Source organism: Odontesthes bonariensis, chromosome 19 (genome assembly GCF_027942865.1).
Source record: "Odontesthes bonariensis isolate fOdoBon6 chromosome 19, fOdoBon6.hap1, whole genome shotgun sequence".
In the NCBI taxonomy this organism is placed as follows: domain Eukaryota; kingdom Metazoa; phylum Chordata; class Actinopteri; order Atheriniformes; family Atherinopsidae; genus Odontesthes; species Odontesthes bonariensis.
Window position 1 is genome coordinate 30579051 of NC_134524.1, and position 18588 is coordinate 30597638.

Genomic DNA, 18588 nt, shown 5'->3' on the forward strand with positions numbered 1-18588 from the left:
TTGTTTTGCATCTCTTTGATGTTGCTTTGTGTCTCTTTGATGTTCTTTTGTGTCTCTTTGGTGTTGTTTTGCGTCTATTTGATGTTGTTTTGCATCTCTTTGATGTTGCTTTGTGTCTCTTTGATGTTCTTTTGTGTCTCTTTGGTGTTGTTTTGCGTCTATTTGGTGTTGTTTTGTGTCTCTTTGATGTTGCTTTAAGTCTCTTTGATGTTGCTTTGCGTCTCTTTGATGTTGCTCTGTTTCTCTTTGGTGTTGTTTTGTGTCTCTTTGATGTCGTTTTGCGTCTTTTTTATGTTGGTTTGCGTCTTTTTAGGATGTCGTTTTGTGTCTCTTTCATGTTGCTTTGTGTCTCTTTGATGTTGTTTTGCGTCTCTTTGATGTTGTTTTGTGTCTCTTTGATGTTGCTTTGTTGTCTCTTAGGTGTTGTTTTGCGTCTATTTGATGTTGTTTTGCATCTCCTTAATGTTGCTTTGTGTCTCTTTGATGGTCTTTTGTGTCTCTTTGATGTTGCTTTGTGTCTCTTTGATGTTTTGCGTCTCTTTGATGTTGTTTTGCGTCTATTTGATATTGCTTTAAGTCTCTTTTATGTTGCTTTTGTGTCTCTTTGATGTTGCTTTGTGACTCTTTGATTTTGCTTTGTGTCTCTTGTGTTGTTTTCTGCCTCTTTGATGTTGCTTTGTGTCTCTTTGGTGTAGTTTTGCGTCTCTTTGATGTTGCTTTGTGTCTCTTTGGTGTTGTTTTTTGTCTCTTTGATGTTGCTTTAAGTTCCTTTGATGTTGCTTTAGGTCTCTTTGATGTTGCTTTGTGTCTCTTTGATGTTGTTTTGTGTCACTTTGATGTCGTCTTGTGTCTTTTTGATGTTGTTTTGTGTCCCTTTGATGTTTTTTTTATGTCTCTTTGATGTTGTTTTGTGTCTCTTTGAAGTTGCGTCTCTTTGATGTTGTTTTGCGTCTCTTTGGTGTTGTTTTGTGTCTCTTTGATGTTGCTTTGCGTGTCTTTGGTGTTGTTTTGTGTCTCTTTGATGTTGTTTTGCGTCTCTTTGATATTGCTTTGTTTCACTTTGGAGTTGTTTTGTGTCTCGTTGCTGTTGCTTTAAGTCTCTTTAATGTTGCTTTGCGTCTCTTTAATGTTTTTTTGTGTCCCTTTGATGTTGTTTTGTGTCTTTTTAATGTTGTTTTGTGTCCCTTTGATGTTGCTTTGTGTCTCTTTTATAATGTTTTGTATCTCTTTGATGTTGCTTTGCGTCTTTTTGATGTTGTTGTGCTTCTCTTTGATGTTGCTTTTTGTCTTTTGGTGTTGTTTTGTGTCTCTTTGATGTTGCTTTAAGTCTCTGATGTTGCATTGCGTCTCTTTGATGTTGTTTTGTGTCTCTTTTATGTTGCTTTGCATCTCTTTGATGTTGCTTTGCGTCTCTTTGATGTTGCTTTGCGTCTCTTTGATGTTGTTTTGCGTCTCTTTGATGTTGTTTTGTGTCTCTTTGATGTTGCTTTGTGTCTCTTAGGTGTTGTTTTGCGTCTATTTGATGTTGTTTTGCATCTCTTTGATGTTGTTTTGCATCTCTTTGATGTCGTTTTGCGTCTCTTTGATGTTGCTTTGTGTCTCTTTGATGTTGTTTTGTATCTCTTTGATGTAGCCTTGTGTCTCTTTGGTGTTGTTTTGTGTCTCTTTGATGTGTTTTTGTGTCTCTTTGATGTTGGTTTGTCTCTTTGATGTTGTTTTGTGTCTCTTTGATGTTGCTTTGTGTCTCTTTGGTGTTGTTTTGCGTCTCTTTGATGTTGTTTTGCATCTCTTTGATGTTGCTTTGTGTCTCTTTGATGTTCTTTTGTGTCTCTTTGGTGTTGTTTTGCGTCTATTTGATGTTGTTTTGCGTCTCTTTGATGTTGCTTTGTGTCTTTGATGTTGCTTTGTGTCACTTTGGTGTTGTTTTGTGTCTCTTTGATTTGTTTTTGTGTCTCTTTGATGTTGCTTGGTGTCCCTTTGATGTTGTTTTGTGTCTCTTTGATATTGCTTTAAGTCTCTTTGATGTTGCTTTTGTGTCTCTTTGATGTTGCCTTGTGTCTCTTTGATGTTGCTTTGTGTCTCTGGTGTTGTTTTCTGTCTCTTTGATGTTGCTTGGTGTCTGTTTGGTGTTTTTTTGCGTCTCTTTGATGTTGCTTTGTGTCTCTTTGGTGTTGTTTTGTGTCTCTTTGATGTTGCTTTGCGTCTCTTTGATGTTACTTTGCATCTCTTTGATGTTGCTTTTTGTCTCTTTGATGTTGTTTTGTGTCCATTTGATGTCGTCTTGTGTCTTTTTGATGTTGTTTTGTGTCCCTTTGATGTTGTTTTGCGTATCTTTGATAATGTTTTGTGTCTCTTTGAAGTTGCGTCTCTTTGATGTTGTTTTGCGTCTCTTTGATGTTGCTTTGTGTCTCTTTGATGTTGGTTTGTGTCTCTTTGATGTTGGTATGCGTCTCTTTGATGTTCTTTTGTTTCTCTTTGATGTTGCTTTGTGTCTCTTTGATGTTTTGCGTCTCTTTGATGTTGTTTTGCGTCTCTTTGATGTTGCTTTGCGTCTCTTTGATGTTGTTTTGCGTCTCTTTGATGTTGTTTTGTGTCTCTTTGATGTTGATTTGTGTCTCTTTGGTGTTGTTTTGCGTCTATTTGATGTTGTTTTGCATCTCTTTGATGTTGCTTTGTGTCTCTTTGATGTTCTTTTGTGTCTCTTTGGTGTTGTTTTGCGTCTATTTGATGTTGTTTTGCATCTCTTTGATGTTGCTTTGTGTCTCTTTGATGTTCTTTTGTGTCTCTTTGGTGTTGTTTTGCGTCTATTTGGTGTTGTTTTGTGTCTCTTTGATGTTGCTTTAAGTCTCTTTGATGTTGCTTTGCGTCTCTTTGATGTTGCTCTGTTTCTCTTTGGTGTTGTTTTGTGTCTCTTTGATGTCGTTTTGCGTCTTTTTTATGTCGGTTTGCGTCTTTTTAGGATGTCGTTTTGTGTCTCTTTCATGTTGCTTTGTGTCTCTTTGATGTTGTTTTGCGTCTCTTTGATGTTGTTTTGTGTCTCTTTGATGTTGCTTTGTTGTCTCTTAGGTGTTGTTTTGCGTCTATTTGATGTTGTTTTGCATCTCCTTAATGTTGCTTTGTGTCTCTTTGATGGTCTTTTGTGTCTCTTTGATGTTGCTTTGTGTCTCTTTGATGTTTTGCGTCTCTTTGATGTTGCTTTGTGTCTCTTTGATGTTGTTTTGTATCTCTTTGATGTTGCCTTGTGTCTCTTTGGTGTTGTTTTGTGTCTCTTCGATGTGTTTTTGTGTCTCTTTGATGTTGGTTTGTGTCTTTGATGTTGGTTTGCGTCTCTTTGATGTTGCTTTGCGTCTCTTTGGTGTTGTTTTGCGTGTCTTTGATGTTGTTTTGTGTCTCTTTGATGTTGCTTTGTGTCTCTTTGGTGTTGTTTTGCGTCTATTTGATGTTGTTTTGCATCTCTTTGATGTTGCTTTGTGTCTCTTTGATGTTCTTTTGTGTCTCTTTGGTGTTGTTTTGCGTCTATTTGATGTTGTTTTGCGTCTCTTTGATGTTGCTTTGTGTCTTTGATGTTGCTTTGTGTCACTTTGGTGTTGTTTTGTGTCTCTTTGATTTGTTTTTGTGTCTCTTTGATGTTGCTTGGTGTCCCTTTGATGTTGTTTTGTGTCTCTTTGATATTGCTTTAAGTCTCTTTGATGTTGCTTTTGTGTCTCTTTGATGTTGCCTTGTGTCTCTTTGATGTTGCTTTGTGTCTCTGGTGTTGTTTTCTGTCTCTTTGATGTTGCTTGGTGTCTCTTTGGTGTTTTTTTGCGTCTCTTTGATGTTGCTTTGTGTCTCTTTGGTGTTGTTTTGTGTCTCTTTGATGTTGCTTTGCGTCTCTTTGATGTTACTTTGCATCTCTTTGATGTTGCTTTTTGTCTCTTTGATGTTGTTTTGTGTCCATTTGATGTCGTCTTCTGTCTTTTTGATGTTGTTTTGTGTCCCTTTGATGTTGTTTTGCGTATCTTTGATAATGTTTTGTGTCTCTTTGAAGTTGCGTCTCTTTGATGTTGTTTTGCGTCTCTTTGATGTTGCTTTGTGTCTCTTTGATGTTGGTTTGTGTCTCTTTGATGTTGGTATGCGTCTCTTTGATGTTCTTTTGTTTCTCTTTGATGTTGCTTTGTGTCTCTTTGATGTTTTGCGTCTCTTTGATGTTGTTTTGCGTCTCTTTGATGTTGCTTTGCGTCTCTTTGATGTTGTTTTGCGTCTCTTTGATGTTGTTTTGTGTCTCTTTGATGTTGATTTGTGTCTCTTTGGTGTTGTTTTGCGTCTATTTGATGTTGTTTTGCATCTCTTTGATGTTGCTTTGTGTCTCTTTGATGTTCTTTTGTGTCTCTTTGGTGTTGTTTTGCGTCTATTTGATGTTGTTTTGCAACTCTTTGATGTTGCTTTGTGTCTCTTTGATGTTCCTTTGTGTCTCTTTGGTGTTGTTTTGCGTCTATTTGGTGTTGTTTTGTGTCTCTTTGATGTTGCTTTAAGTCTCTTTGATGTTGCTTTGCGTCTCTTTGATGTTGCTCTGTTTCTCTTTGGTGTTGTTTTGTGTCTCTTTGATGTCGTTTTGCGTCTTTTTTATGTTGGTTTGCGTCTTTTTAGGATGTCGTTTTGTGTCTCTTTCATGTTGCTTTGTGTCTCTTTGATGTTGTTTTGCGTCTCTTTGATGTTGTTTTGTGTCTCTTTGATGTTGCTTTGTTGTCTCTTAGGTGTTGTTTTGCGTCTATTTGATGTTGTTTTGCATCTCCTTAATGTTGCTTTGTGTCTCTTTGATGGTCTTTTGTGTCTCTTTGATGTTGCTTTGTGTCTCTTTGATGTTTTGCGTCTCTTTGATGTTGTTTTGCGTCTATTTGATATTGGTTTAAGTCTCTTTTATGTTGCTTTTGTGTCTCTTTGATGTTGCTTTGTGACTCTTTGATTTTGCTTTGTGTCTCTTGTGTTGTTTTCTGCCTCTTTGATGTTGCTTTGTGTCTCTTTGGTGTAGTTTTGCGTCTCTTTGATGTTGCTTTGTGTCTCTTTGGTGTTGTTTTTTGTCTCTTTGATGTTGCTTTAAGTTCCTTTGATGTTGCTTTAGGTCTCTTTGATGTTGCTTTGTGTCTCTTTGATGTTGTTTTGTGTCACTTTGATGTCGTCTTGTGTCTTTTTGATGTTGCTTTGTGTCTCTTTGGTGTAGTTTTGCGTCTCTTTGATGTTGCTTTGTGTCTCTTTGGTGTTGTTTTTTGTCTCTTTGATGTTGCTTTAAGTTCCTTTGATGTTGCTTTAGGTCTCTTTGATGTTGTTTTGCGTCTCTTTGGTGTTGTTTTGTGTCTCTTTGATGTTGCTTTGCGTGTCTTTGGTGTTGTTTTGTGTCTCTTTGATGTTGTTTTGCGTCTCTTTGATATTGCTTTGTTTCACTTTGGAGTTGTTTTGTGTCTCGTTGCTGTTGCTTTAAGTCTCTTTAATGTTGCTTTGCGTCTCTTTAATGTTTTTTGTGTCCCTTTGATGTTGTTTTGTGTCTTTTTAATGTTGTTTTGTGTCCCTTTGATGTTGCTTTGTGTCTCTTTTATAATGTTTTGTATCTCTTTGATGTTGCTTTGAGTCTTTTTGATGTTGTTGTGCTTCTCTTTGATGTTGCTTTTTGTCTTTTGGTGTTGTTTTGTGTCTCTTTGATGTTGCTTTAAGTCTCTGATGTTGCATTGCGTCTCTTTGATGTTGTTTTGTGTCTCTTTTATGTTGCTTTGCATCTCTTTGATGTTGCTTTGCGTCTCTTTGATGTTGCTTTGCGTCTCTTTGATGTTGTTTTGCGTCTCTTTGATGTTGTTTTGTGTCTCTTTGATGTTGCTTTGTGTCTCTTAGGTGTTGTTTTGCGTCTATTTGATGTTGTTTTGCATCTCTTTGATGTTGTTTTGCATCTCTTTGATGTCGTTTTGCGTCTCTTTGATGTTGCTTTGTGTCTCTTTGATGTTGTTTTGTATCTCTTTGATGTAGCCTTGTGTCTCTTTGGTGTTGTTTTGTGTCTCTTTGATGTGTTTTTGTGTCTCTTTGATGTTGGTTTGTCTCTTTGATGTTGTTTTGTGTCTCTTTGATGTTGCTTTGTGTCTCTTTGGTGTTGTTTTGCGTCTCTTTGATGTTGTTTTGCATCTCTTTGATGTTGCTTTGTGTCTCTTTGATGTTCTTTTGTGTCTCTTTGGTGTTGTTTTGCGTCTATTTGATGTTGTTTTGCGTCTCTTTGATGTTGCTTTGTGTCTTTGATGTTGCTTTGTGTCACTTTGGTGTTGTTTTGTGTCTCTTTGATTTGTTTTTGTGTCTCTTTGATGTTGCTTGGTGTCCCTTTGATGTTGTTTTGTGTCTCTTTGATATTGCTTTAAGTCTCTTTGATGTTGCTTTTGTGTCTCTTTGATGTTGCCTTGTGTCTCTTTGATGTTGCTTTGTGTCTCTGGTGTTGTTTTCTGTCTCTTTGATGTTGCTTGGTGTCTGTTTGGTGTTTTTTTGCGTCTCTTTGATGTTGCTTTGTGTCTCTTTGGTGTTGTTTTGTGTCTCTTTGATGTTGCTTTGCGTCTCTTTGATGTTACTTTGCATCTCTTTGATGTTGCTTTTTGTCTCTTTGATGTTGTTTTGTGTCCATTTGATGTCGTCTTGTGTCTTTTTGATGTTGTTTTGTGTCCCTTTGATGTTGTTTTGCGTATCTTTGATAATGTTTTGTGTCTCTTTGAAGTTGCGTCTCTTTGATGTTGTTTTGCGTCTCTTTGATGTTGCTTTGTGTCTCTTTGATGTTGGTTTGTGTCTCTTTGATGTTGGTATGCGTCTCTTTGATGTTCTTTTGTTTCTCTTTGATGTTGCTTTGTGTCTCTTTGATGTTTTGCGTCTCTTTGATGTTGTTTTGCGTCTCTTTGATGTTGCTTTGCGTCTCTTTGATGTTGTTTTGCGTCTCTTTGATGTTGTTTTGTGTCTCTTTGATGTTGATTTGTGTCTCTTTGGTGTTGTTTTGCGTCTATTTGATGTTGTTTTGCATCTCTTTGATGTTGCTTTGTGTCTCTTTGATGTTCTTTTGTGTCTCTTTGGTGTTGTTTTGCGTCTATTTGATGTTGTTTTGCATCTCTTTGATGTTGCTTTGTGTCTCTTTGATGTTCTTTTGTGTCTCTTTGGTGTTGTTTTGCGTCTATTTGGTGTTGTTTTGTGTCTCTTTGATGTTGCTTTAAGTCTCTTTGATGTTGCTTTGCGTCTCTTTGATGTTGCTCTGTTTCTCTTTGGTGTTGTTTTGTGTCTCTTTGATGTCGTTTTGCGTCTTTTTTATGTCGGTTTGCGTCTTTTTAGGATGTCGTTTTGTGTCTCTTTCATGTTGCTTTGTGTCTCTTTGATGTTGTTTTGCGTCTCTTTGATGTTGTTTTGTGTCTCTTTGATGTTGCTTTGTTGTCTCTTAGGTGTTGTTTTGCGTCTATTTGATGTTGTTTTGCATCTCCTTAATGTTGCTTTGTGTCTCTTTGATGGTCTTTTGTGTCTCTTTGATGTTGCTTTGTGTCTCTTTGATGTTTTGCGTCTCTTTGATGTTGCTTTGTGTCTCTTTGATGTTGTTTTGTATCTCTTTGATGTTGCCTTGTGTCTCTTTGGTGTTGTTTTGTGTCTCTTCGATGTGTTTTTGTGTCTCTTTGATGTTGGTTTGTGTCTTTGATGTTGGTTTGCGTCTCTTTGATGTTGCTTTGCGTCTCTTTGGTGTTGTTTTGCGTGTCTTTGATGTTGTTTTGTGTCTCTTTGATGTTGCTTTGTGTCTCTTTGGTGTTGTTTTGCGTCTATTTGATGTTGTTTTGCATCTCTTTGATGTTGCTTTGTGTCTCTTTGATGTTCTTTTGTGTCTCTTTGGTGTTGTTTTGCGTCTATTTGATGTTGTTTTGCGTCTCTTTGATGTTGCTTTGTGTCTTTGATGTTGCTTTGTGTCACTTTGGTGTTGTTTTGTGTCTCTTTGATTTGTTTTTGTGTCTCTTTGATGTTGCTTGGTGTCCCTTTGATGTTGTTTTGTGTCTCTTTGATATTGCTTTAGGTCTCTTTGATGTTGCTTTTGTGTCTCTTTGATGTTGCCTTGTGTCTCTTTGATGTTGCTTTGTGTCTCTGGTGTTGTTTTCTGTCTCTTTGATGTTGCTTGGTGTCTCTTTGGTGTTTTTTTGCGTCTCTTTGATGTTGCTTTGTGTCTCTTTGGTGTTGTTTTGTGTCTCTTTGATGTTGCTTTGCGTCTCTTTGATGTTACTTTGCATCTCTTTGATGTTGCTTTTTGTCTCTTTGATGTTGTTTTGTGTCCATTTGATGTCGTCTTCTGTCTTTTTGATGTTGTTTTGTGTCCCTTTGATGTTGTTTTGCGTATCTTTGATAATGTTTTGTGTCTCTTTGAAGTTGCGTCTCTTTGATGTTGTTTTGCGTCTCTTTGATGTTGCTTTGTGTCTCTTTGATGTTGGTTTGTGTCTCTTTGATGTTGGTATGCGTCTCTTTGATGTTCTTTTGTTTCTCTTTGATGTTGCTTTGTGTCTCTTTGATGTTTTGCGTCTCTTTGATGTTGTTTTGCGTCTCTTTGATGTTGCTTTGCGTCTCTTTGATGTTGTTTTGCGTCTCTTTGATGTTGTTTTGTGTCTCTTTGATGTTGATTTGTGTCTCTTTGGTGTTGTTTTGCGTCTATTTGATGTTGTTTTGCATCTCTTTGATGTTGCTTTGTGTCTCTTTGATGTTCTTTTGTGTCTCTTTGGTGTTGTTTTGCGTCTATTTGATGTTGTTTTGCAACTCTTTGATGTTGCTTTGTGTCTCTTTGATGTTCCTTTGTGTCTCTTTGGTGTTGTTTTGCGTCTATTTGGTGTTGTTTTGTGTCTCTTTGATGTTGCTTTAAGTCTCTTTGATGTTGCTTTGCGTCTCTTTGATGTTGCTCTGTTTCTCTTTGGTGTTGTTTTGTGTCTCTTTGATGTCGTTTTGCGTCTTTTTTATGTTGGTTTGCGTCTTTTTAGGATGTCGTTTTGTGTCTCTTTCATGTTGCTTTGTGTCTCTTTGATGTTGTTTTGCGTCTCTTTGATGTTGTTTTGTGTCTCTTTGATGTTGCTTTGTTGTCTCTTAGGTGTTGTTTTGCGTCTATTTGATGTTGTTTTGCATCTCCTTAATGTTGCTTTGTGTCTCTTTGATGGTCTTTTGTGTCTCTTTGATGTTGCTTTGTGTCTCTTTGATGTTTTGCGTCTCTTTGATGTTGTTTTGCGTCTATTTGATATTGGTTTAAGTCTCTTTTATGTTGCTTTTGTGTCTCTTTGATGTTGCTTTGTGACTCTTTGATTTTGCTTTGTGTCTCTTGTGTTGTTTTCTGCCTCTTTGATGTTGCTTTGTGTCTCTTTGGTGTAGTTTTGCGTCTCTTTGATGTTGCTTTGTGTCTCTTTGGTGTTGTTTTTTGTCTCTTTGATGTTGCTTTAAGTTCCTTTGATGTTGCTTTAGGTCTCTTTGATGTTGCTTTGTGTCTCTTTGATGTTGTTTTGTGTCACTTTGATGTCGTCTTGTGTCTTTTTGATGTTGTTTTGTGTCCCTTTGATGTTTTTTTATGTCTCTTTGATGTTGTTTTGTGTCTCTTTGAAGTTGCGTCTCTTTGATGTTGTTTTGCGTCTCTTTGGTGTTGTTTTGTGTCTCTTTGATGTTGCTTTGCGTCTCTTTGGTGTTGTTTTGTGTCTCTTTGATGTTGTTTTGCGTCTCTTTGATATTGCTTTGTTTAACTTTGGAGTTGTTTTGTGTCTCGTTGCTGTTGCTTTAAGTCTCTTTAATGTTGCTTTGCGTCTCTTTAATGTTTTTTTGTGTCCCTTTGATGTTGTTTTGTGTCTTTTTAATGTTGTTTTGTGTCCCTTTGATGTTGCTTTGTGTCTCTTTATAATGTTTTGTATCTCTTTGATGTTGCTTTGCGTCTTTTTGATGTTGTTGTGCTTCTCTTTGATGTTGCTTTGTGTCTTTTGGTGTTGTTTTGTGTCTCTTTGATGTTGCTTTAAGTCTCTGATGTTGCATTGCGTTTCTTTGATGTTGTTTTGTGTCTCTTTTATGTTGCTTTGCATCTCTTTGATGTTGCTTTGCGTCTCTTTGATGTTGCTTTGCGTCTCTTTGATGTTGTTTTGCGTCTCTTTGATGTTGTTTTGTGTCTCTTTGATGTTGCTTTGTGTCTCTTAGGTGTTGTTTTGCGTCTATTTGATGTTGTTTTGCATCTCTTTGATGTTGCTTTGCATCTCTTTGATGTCGTTTTGCGTCTCTTTGATGTTGCTTTGTGTCTCTTTGATGTTGTTTTGTATCTCTTTGATGTTGCCTTGTGTCTCTTTGGTGTTGTTTTGTGTCTCTTTGATGTGTTTTTGTGTCTCTTTGATGTTGGTTTGTGTCTTTGATGTTGGTTTGCGTCTCTTTGATGTTGTTGTCTGTCTCTTTGATATTGCTTTAAGTCTCTTTGATGTTGCTTTTGTGTCTCTTTGATGTTGCTTTGTGTCTCTTTGATGTTGCTTTGTGTCTCTGGTGTTGTTTTCTGTCTCTTTGATGTTGCTTGGTGTCTCTTTGGTGTTGTTTTGCGTCTCTTTGATATTGGTTTGTTTCTCTTTGATGTTTTTTTGTGTCTTTTTTTTGGGCTTTCCACGCCTTCAATGCCAGGACAGTTCAAGAGAGACAGGAAGCAGGGGGCAGAGAGAGGGGAAAGACACGCAGCACAGGGCCGCCCGGGGCGGGAGCCTAACCGGGGCTAGCCGCAGCGAGGACCGCAGCCTCCGCATGTGGGGCGGCCGCCCAAACCACCACGCCACTGACCGCCCCGTTTTGTGTCTTTTTGATGTTGTTTTGTGTTCTTTGATGTTGTTTTGCGTCTCTTTGATATTGTTTTGCGTCTCTTTGATGTTTCTTTAAGTCTCTTTGATGTTGTTTTGCGTCTCTTTGATGTTGTTTTGTGTCTCTTTGATGTTGCTTTGTGTCTCTTTGGTGTTGTTTTGCATCTCTTTGATGTTGCTTTAAGTCTCTTTGATGTTGCTTTGCGTTTCTTTGATGATGCTTTGCGTCTCTTTGAAGTTGCGTCTCTTTGATGTTGTTTTGCGTCTCTTTGATGTTGCTTTGTGTCTCTTTGATGTTGGTTTGTGTCTCTTTGATGTTGGTATGCGTCTCTTTGATGTTCTTTTGTTTCTCTTTGATGTTGCTTTTGTGTCTCTTTGATATTGCTTTGTGTCTCTTTGATGTTGCATTGTGTCTGTGGTGTTGTTTTCTGTCTCTTTGATGTTGTTTTGTTTCTCTTTGATGTTGCTTTGTGTCTCTTTGATGTTGGTATGCGTCTCTTTGATGTTCTTTTGTTTCTCTTTGATGTTGCTTTGTGTCTCTTTGATGTTTTGCGTCTCTTTGATGTTGTTTTGCGTCTATTTGATGTCGTTTTGCGTCTCTTTGATGTTGCTTTGCGTCTCTTTGATGTTGCTTTGCGTCTCTTTGATGTTGTTTTGCGTCTCTTTAATGTTGTTTTGTGTCCCTTTGATGTTGTTTTGTGTCTTTTTAATGTTGTTTTGTGTCCCTTTGATGTTACTTTGTGTCTCTTTTATAATGTTTTGTATCTCTTTGATGTTGCTTTGCGTCTTTTTGATGTTGTTGTGCGTCTCTTTGATGTTGGTTTGTGTCTTTTGGTGTTGTTTTGTGTCTCTTTGATGATGCTTTGTGTCTCTTTGGTGTTGTTTTGCGTCTCTTTGATGTTGCTTTGTGTCTCTTTGGTGTAATTTTGCGTCTCTTTGATGTTGCTTTGCGTCTCTTTGATGTTGCTTTGCGTCTCTTTGATGATGCTTTGCGTCTCTTAAATGTTGCTTTGCGTCTCTTTGGTGTTGTTTTGTGTCTCTTTGATGTTCGTTTGCGTCTTTTTAGGATGTTGTTTTGCATCTTTTTTATGTTGGTTTGCGTCTTTTTGATGTTGCTTTGCGTCTCTGATGTTGTTTTGCATCTATTTGATGTTTTGCATCTCTTTGATGTTGTTTCGCGTCTATTTGATGTTGTTTTGCGTCTCTATGATGTTGCTTTGTGTCTCTTTGGTGTTGTTTTATGTCTGTTTGATATTGCTTTAAGTCTCTTTGATGTTGCTTTTGTGTCTCTTTGATATTGCTTTGTGTCTCTTTGATGTTGCATTGTGTCTGTGGTGTTGTTTTCTGTCTCTTTGATGTTGTTTTGTTTCTCTTTGATATTGCTTTGTGTCTCTTTGATGTTGGTATGCGTCTCTTTGATGTTCTTTTGTTTCTCTTTGATGTTGCTTTGTGTCTCTTTGATGTTTTGCGTCTCTTTGATGTTGTTTTGCGTCTATTTGATGTCGTTTTGCGTCTCTTTGATGTTGTTTTGTGTCCATTTGATGTCGTCTTGTGTCTTTTTGATGTTGTTTTGTGTCCCTTTGATGTTGTTTTGCGTATCTTTGATAATGTTTTGTGTCTCTTTGAAGTTGCGTCTCTTTGATGTTGTTTTGCGTCTCTTTGATGTTGCTTTGTGTCTCTTTGATGTTGGTTTGTGTCTCTTTGATGTTGGTATGCGTGTCTTTGATGTTCTTTTGTTTCCCTTTGATGTTGCTTTGTGTCTCTTTGATGTTTTGCGTCTCTTTGATGTTGTTTTGCGTCTCTTTGATGTTGCTTTGCGTCTCTTTGATGTTGTTTTGCGTCTCTTTGATGTTGTTTTGTGTCTCTTTGATGTTGATTTGTGTCTCTTTGGTGTTGTTTTGCGTCTATTTGATGTTGTTTTGCATCTCTTTGATGTTGCTTTGTGTCTCTTTGATGTTCTTTTGTGTCTCTTTGGTGTTGTTTTGCGTCTATTTGATGTTGTTTTGCATCTCTTTGATGTTGCTTTGTGTCTCTTTGATGTTCTTTTGTGTCTCTTTGGTGTTGTTTTGCGTCTATTTGGTGTTGTTTTGTGTCTCTTTGATGTTGCTTTAAGTCTCTTTGATGTTGCTTTGCGTCTCTTTGATGTTGCTCTGTTTCTCTTTGGTGTTGTTTTGTGTCTCTTTGATGTCGTTTTGCGTCTTTTTTATGTTGGTTTGCGTCTTTTTAGGATGTCGTTTTGTGTCTCTTTCATGTTGCTTTGTGTCTCTTTGATGTTGTTTTGCGTCTCTTTGATGTTGTTTTGTGTCTCTTTGATGTTGCTTTGTTGTCTCTTAGGTGTTGTTTTGCGTCTATTTGATGTTGTTTTGCATCTCCTTAATGTTGCTTTGTGTCTCTTTGATGGTCTTTTGTGTCTCTTTGATGTTGCTTTGTGTCTCTTTGATGTTTTGCGTCTCTTTGATGTTGTTTTGCGTCTATTTGATATTGCTTTAAGTCTCTTTTATGTTGCTTTTGTGTCTCTTTGATGTTGCTTTGTGACTCTTTGATTTTGCTTTGTGTCTCTTGTGTTGTTTTCTGCCTCTTTGATGTTGCTTTGTGTCTCTTTGGTGTAGTTTTGCGTCTCTTTGATGTTGCTTTGTGTCTCTTTGGTGTTGTTTTTTGTCTCTTTGATGTTGCTTTAAGTTCCTTTGATGTTGCTTTAGGTCTCTTTGATGTTGCTTTGTGTCTCTTTGATGTTGTTTTGTGTCACTTTGATGTCGTCTTGTGTCTTTTTGATGTTGTTTTGTGTCCCTTTGATGTTTTTTTTATGTCTCTTTGATGTTGTTTTGTGTCTCTTTGAAGTTGCGTCTCTTTGATGTTGTTTTGCGTCTCTTTGGTGTTGTTTTGTGTCTCTTTGATGTTGCTTTGCGTGTCTTTGGTGTTGTTTTGTGTCTCTTTGATGTTGTTTTGCGTCTCTTTGATATTGCTTTGTTTCACTTTGGAGTTGTTTTGTGTCTCGTTGCTGTTGCTTTAAGTCTCTTTAATGTTGCTTTGCGTCTCTTTAATGTTTTTTTGTGTCCCTTTGATGTTGTTTTGTGTCTTTTTAATGTTGTTTTGTGTCCCTTTGATGTTGCTTTGTGTCTCTTTTATAATGTTTTGTATCTCTTTGATGTTGCTTTGCGTCTTTTTGATGTTGTTGTGCTTCTCTTTGATGTTGCTTTTTGTCTTTTGGTGTTGTTTTGTGTCTCTTTGATGTTGCTTTAAGTCTCTGATGTTGCATTGCGTCTCTTTGATGTTGTTTTGTGTCTCTTTTATGTTGCTTTGCATCTCTTTGATGTTGCTTTGCGTCTCTTTGATGTTGCTTTGCGTCTCTTTGATGTTGTTTTGCGTCTCTTTGATGTTGTTTTGTGTCTCTTTGATGTTGCTTTGTGTCTCTTAGGTGTTGTTTTGCGTCTATTTGATGTTGTTTTGCATCTCTTTGATGTTGTTTTGCATCTCTTTGATGTCGTTTTGCGTCTCTTTGATGTTGCTTTGTGTCTCTTTGATGTTGTTTTGTATCTCTTTGATGTAGCCTTGTGTCTCTTTGGTGTTGTTTTGTGTCTCTTTGATGTGTTTTTGTGTCTCTTTGATGTTGGTTTGTCTCTTTGATGTTGTTTTGTGTCTCTTTGATGTTGCTTTGTGTCTCTTTGGTGTTGTTTTGCGTCTCTTTGATGTTGTTTTGCATCTCTTTGATGTTGCTTTGTGTCTCTTTGATGTTCTTTTGTGTCTCTTTGGTGTTGTTTTGCGTCTATTTGATGTTGTTTTGCGTCTCTTTGATGTTGCTTTGTGTCTTTGATGTTGCTTTGTGTCACTTTGGTGTTGTTTTGTGTCTCTTTGATTTGTTTTTGTGTCTCTTTGATGTTGCTTGGTGTCCCTTTGATGTTGTTTTGTGTCTCTTTGATATTGCTTTAAGTCTCTTTGATGTTGCTTTTGTGTCTCTTTGATGTTGCCTTGTGTCTCTTTGATGTTGCTTTGTGTCTCTGGTGTTGTTTTCTGTCTCTTTGATGTTGCTTGGTGTCTGTTTGGTGTTTTTTTGCGTCTCTTTGATGTTGCTTTGTGTCTCTTTGGTGTTGTTTTGTGTCTCTTTGATGTTGCTTTGCGTCTCTTTGATGTTACTTTGCATCTCTTTGATGTTGCTTTTTGTCTCTTTGATGTTGTTTTGTGTCCATTTGATGTCGTCTTGTGTCTTTTTGATGTTGTTTTGTGTCCCTTTGATGTTGTTTTGCGTATCTTTGATAATGTTTTGTGTCTCTTTGAAGTTGCGTCTCTTTGATGTTGTTTTGCGTCTCTTTGATGTTGCTTTGTGTCTCTTTGATGTTGGTTTGTGTCTCTTTGATGTTGGTATGCGTCTCTTTGATGTTCTTTTGTTTCTCTTTGATGTTGCTTTGTGTCTCTTTGATGTTTTGCGTCTCTTTGATGTTGTTTTGCGTCTCTTTGATGTTGCTTTGCGTCTCTTTGATGTTGTTTTGCGTCTCTTTGATGTTGTTTTGTGTCTCTTTGATGTTGATTTGTGTCTCTTTGGTGTTGTTTTGCGTCTATTTGATGTTGTTTTGCATCTCTTTGATGTTGCTTTGTGTCTCTTTGATGTTCTTTTGTGTCTCTTTGGTGTTGTTTTGCGTCTATTTGATGTTGTTTTGCATCTCTTTGATGTTGCTTTGTGTCTCTTTGATGTTCTTTTGTGTCTCTTTGGTGTTGTTTTGCGTCTATTTGGTGTTGTTTTGTGTCTCTTTGATGTTGCTTTAAGTCTCTTTGATGTTGCTTTGCGTCTCTTTGATGTTGCTCTGTTTCTCTTTGGTGTTGTTTTGTGTCTCTTTGATGTCGTTTTGCGTCTTTTTTATGTCGGTTTGCGTCTTTTTAGGATGTCGTTTTGTGTCTCTTTCATGTTGCTTTGTGTCTCTTTGATGTTGTTTTGCGTCTCTTTGATGTTGTTTTGTGTCTCTTTGATGTTGCTTTGTTGTCTCTTAGGTGTTGTTTTGCGTCTATTTGATGTTGTTTTGCATCTCCTTAATGTTGCTTTGTGTCTCTTTGATGGTCTTTTGTGTCTCTTTGATGTTGCTTTGTGTCTCTTTGATGTTTTGCGTCTCTTTGATGTTGCTTTGTGTCTCTTTGATGTTGTTTTGTATCTCTTTGATGTTGCCTTGTGTCTCTTTGGTGTTGTTTTGTGTCTCTTCGATGTGTTTTTGTGTCTCTTTGATGTTGGTTTGTGTCTTTGATGTTGGTTTGCGTCTCTTTGATGTTGCTTTGCGTCTCTTTGGTGTTGTTTTGCGTGTCTTTGATGTTGTTTTGTGTCTCTTTGATGTTGCTTTGTGTCTCTTTGGTGTTGTTTTGCGTCTATTTGATGTTGTTTTGCATCTCTTTGATGTTGCTTTGTGTCTCTTTGATGTTCTTTTGTGTCTCTTTGGTGTTGTTTTGCGTCTATTTGATGTTGTTTTGCGTCTCTTTGATGTTGCTTTGTGTCTTTGATGTTGCTTTGTGTCACTTTGGTGTTGTTTTGTGTCTCTTTGATTTGTTTTTGTGTCTCTTTGATGTTGCTTGGTGTCCCTTTGATGTTGTTTTGTGTCTCTTTGATATTGCTTTAAGTCTCTTTGATGTTGCTTTTGTGTCTCTTTGATGTTGCCTTGTGTCTCTTTGATGTTGCTTTGTGTCTCTGGTGTTGTTTTCTGTCTCTTTGATGTTGCTTGGTGTCTCTTTGGTGTTTTTTTGCGTCTCTTTGATGTTGCTTTGTGTCTCTTTGGTGTTGTTTTGTGTCTCTTTGATGTTGCTTTGCGTCTCTTTGATGTTACTTTGCATCTCTTTGATGTTGCTTTTTGTCTCTTTGATGTTGTTTTGTGTCCATTTGATGTCGTCTTCTGTCTTTTTGATGTTGTTTTGTGTCCCTTTGATGTTGTTTTGCGTATCTTTGATAATGTTTTGTGTCTCTTTGAAGTTGCGTCTCTTTGATGTTGTTTTGCGTCTCTTTGATGTTGCTTTGTGTCTCTTTGATGTTGGTTTGTGTCTCTTTGATGTTGGTATGCGTCTCTTTGATGTTCTTTTGTTTCTCTTTGATGTTGCTTTGTGTCTCTTTGATGTTTTGCGTCTCTTTGATGTTGTTTTGCGTCTCTTTGATGTTGCTTTGCGTCTCTTTGATGTTGTTTTGCGTCTCTTTGATGTTGTTTTGTGTCTCTTTGATGTTGATTTGTGTCTCTTTGGTGTTGTTTTGCGTCTATTTGATGTTGTTTTGCATCTCTTTGATGTTGCTTTGTGTCTCTTTGATGTTCTTTTGTGTCTCTTTGGTGTTGTTTTGCGTCTATTTGATGTTGTTTTGCAACTCTTTGATGTTGCTTTGTGTCTCTTTGATGTTCCTTTGTGTCTCTTTGGTGTTGTTTTGCGTCTATTTGGTGTTGTTTTGTGTCTCTTTGATGTTGCTTTAAGTCTCTTTGATGTTGCTTTGCGTCTCTTTGATGTTGCTCTGTTTCTCTTTGGTGTTGTTTTGTGTCTCTTTGATGTCGTTTTGCGTCTTTTTTATGTTGGTTTGCGTCTTTTTAGGATGTCGTTTTGTGTCTCTTTCATGTTGCTTTGTGTCTCTTTGATGTTGTTTTGCGTCTCTTTGATGTTGTTTTGTGTCTCTTTGATGTTGCTTTGTTGTCTCTTAGGTGTTGTTTTGCGTCTATTTGATGTTGTTTTGCATCTCCTTAATGTTGCTTTGTGTCTCTTTGATGGTCTTTTGTGTCTCTTTGATGTTGCTTTGTGTCTCTTTGATGTTTTGCGTCTCTTTGATGTTGTTTTGCGTCTATTTGATATTGGTTTAAGTCTCTTTTATGTTGCTTTTGTGTCTCTTTGATGTTGCTTTGTGACTCTTTGATTTTGCTTTGTGTCTCTTGTGTTGTTTTCTGCCTCTTTGATGTTGCTTTGTGTCTCTTTGGTGTAGTTTTGCGTCTCTTTGATGTTGCTTTGTGTCTCTTTGGTGTTGTTTTTTGTCTCTTTGATGTTGCTTTAAGTTCCTTTGATGTTGCTTTAGGTCTCTTTGATGTTGCTTTGTGTCTCTTTGATGTTGTTTTGTGTCACTTTGATGTCGTCTTGTGTCTTTTTGATGTTGCTTTGTGTCTCTTTGGTGTAGTTTTGCGTCTCTTTGATGTTGCTTTGTGTCTCTTTGGTGTTGTTTTTTGTCTCTTTGATGTTGCTTTAAGTTCCTTTGATGTTGCTTTAGGTCTCTTTGATGTTGTTTTGCGTCTCTTTGGTGTTGTTTTGTGTCTCTTTGATGTTGCTTTGCGTGTCTTTGGTGTTGTTTTGTGTCTCTTTGATGTTGTTTTGCGTCTCTTTGATATTGCTTTGTTTCACTTTGGAGTTGTTTTGTGTCTCGTTGCTGTTGCTTTAAGTCTCTTTAATGTTGCTTTGCGTCTCTTTAATGTTTTTTTGTGTCCCTTTGATGTTGTTTTGTGTCTTTTTAATGTTGTTTTGTGTCCCTTTGATGTTGCTTTGTGTCTCTTTTATAATGTTTTGTATCTCTTTGATGTTGCTTTGCGTCTTTTTGATGTTGTTGTGCTTCTCTTTGATGTTGCTTTTTGTCTTTTGGTGTTGTTTTGTGTCTCTTTGATGTTGCTTTAAGTCTCTGATGTTGCATTGCGTCTCTTTGATGTTGTTTTGTGTCTCTTTTATGTTGCTTTGCATCTCTTTGATGTTGCTTTGCGTCTCTTTGATGTTGCTTTGCGTCTCTTTGATGTTGTTTTGCGTCTCTTTGATGTTGTTTTGTGTCTCTTTGATGTTGCTTTGTGTCTCTTAGGTGTTGTTT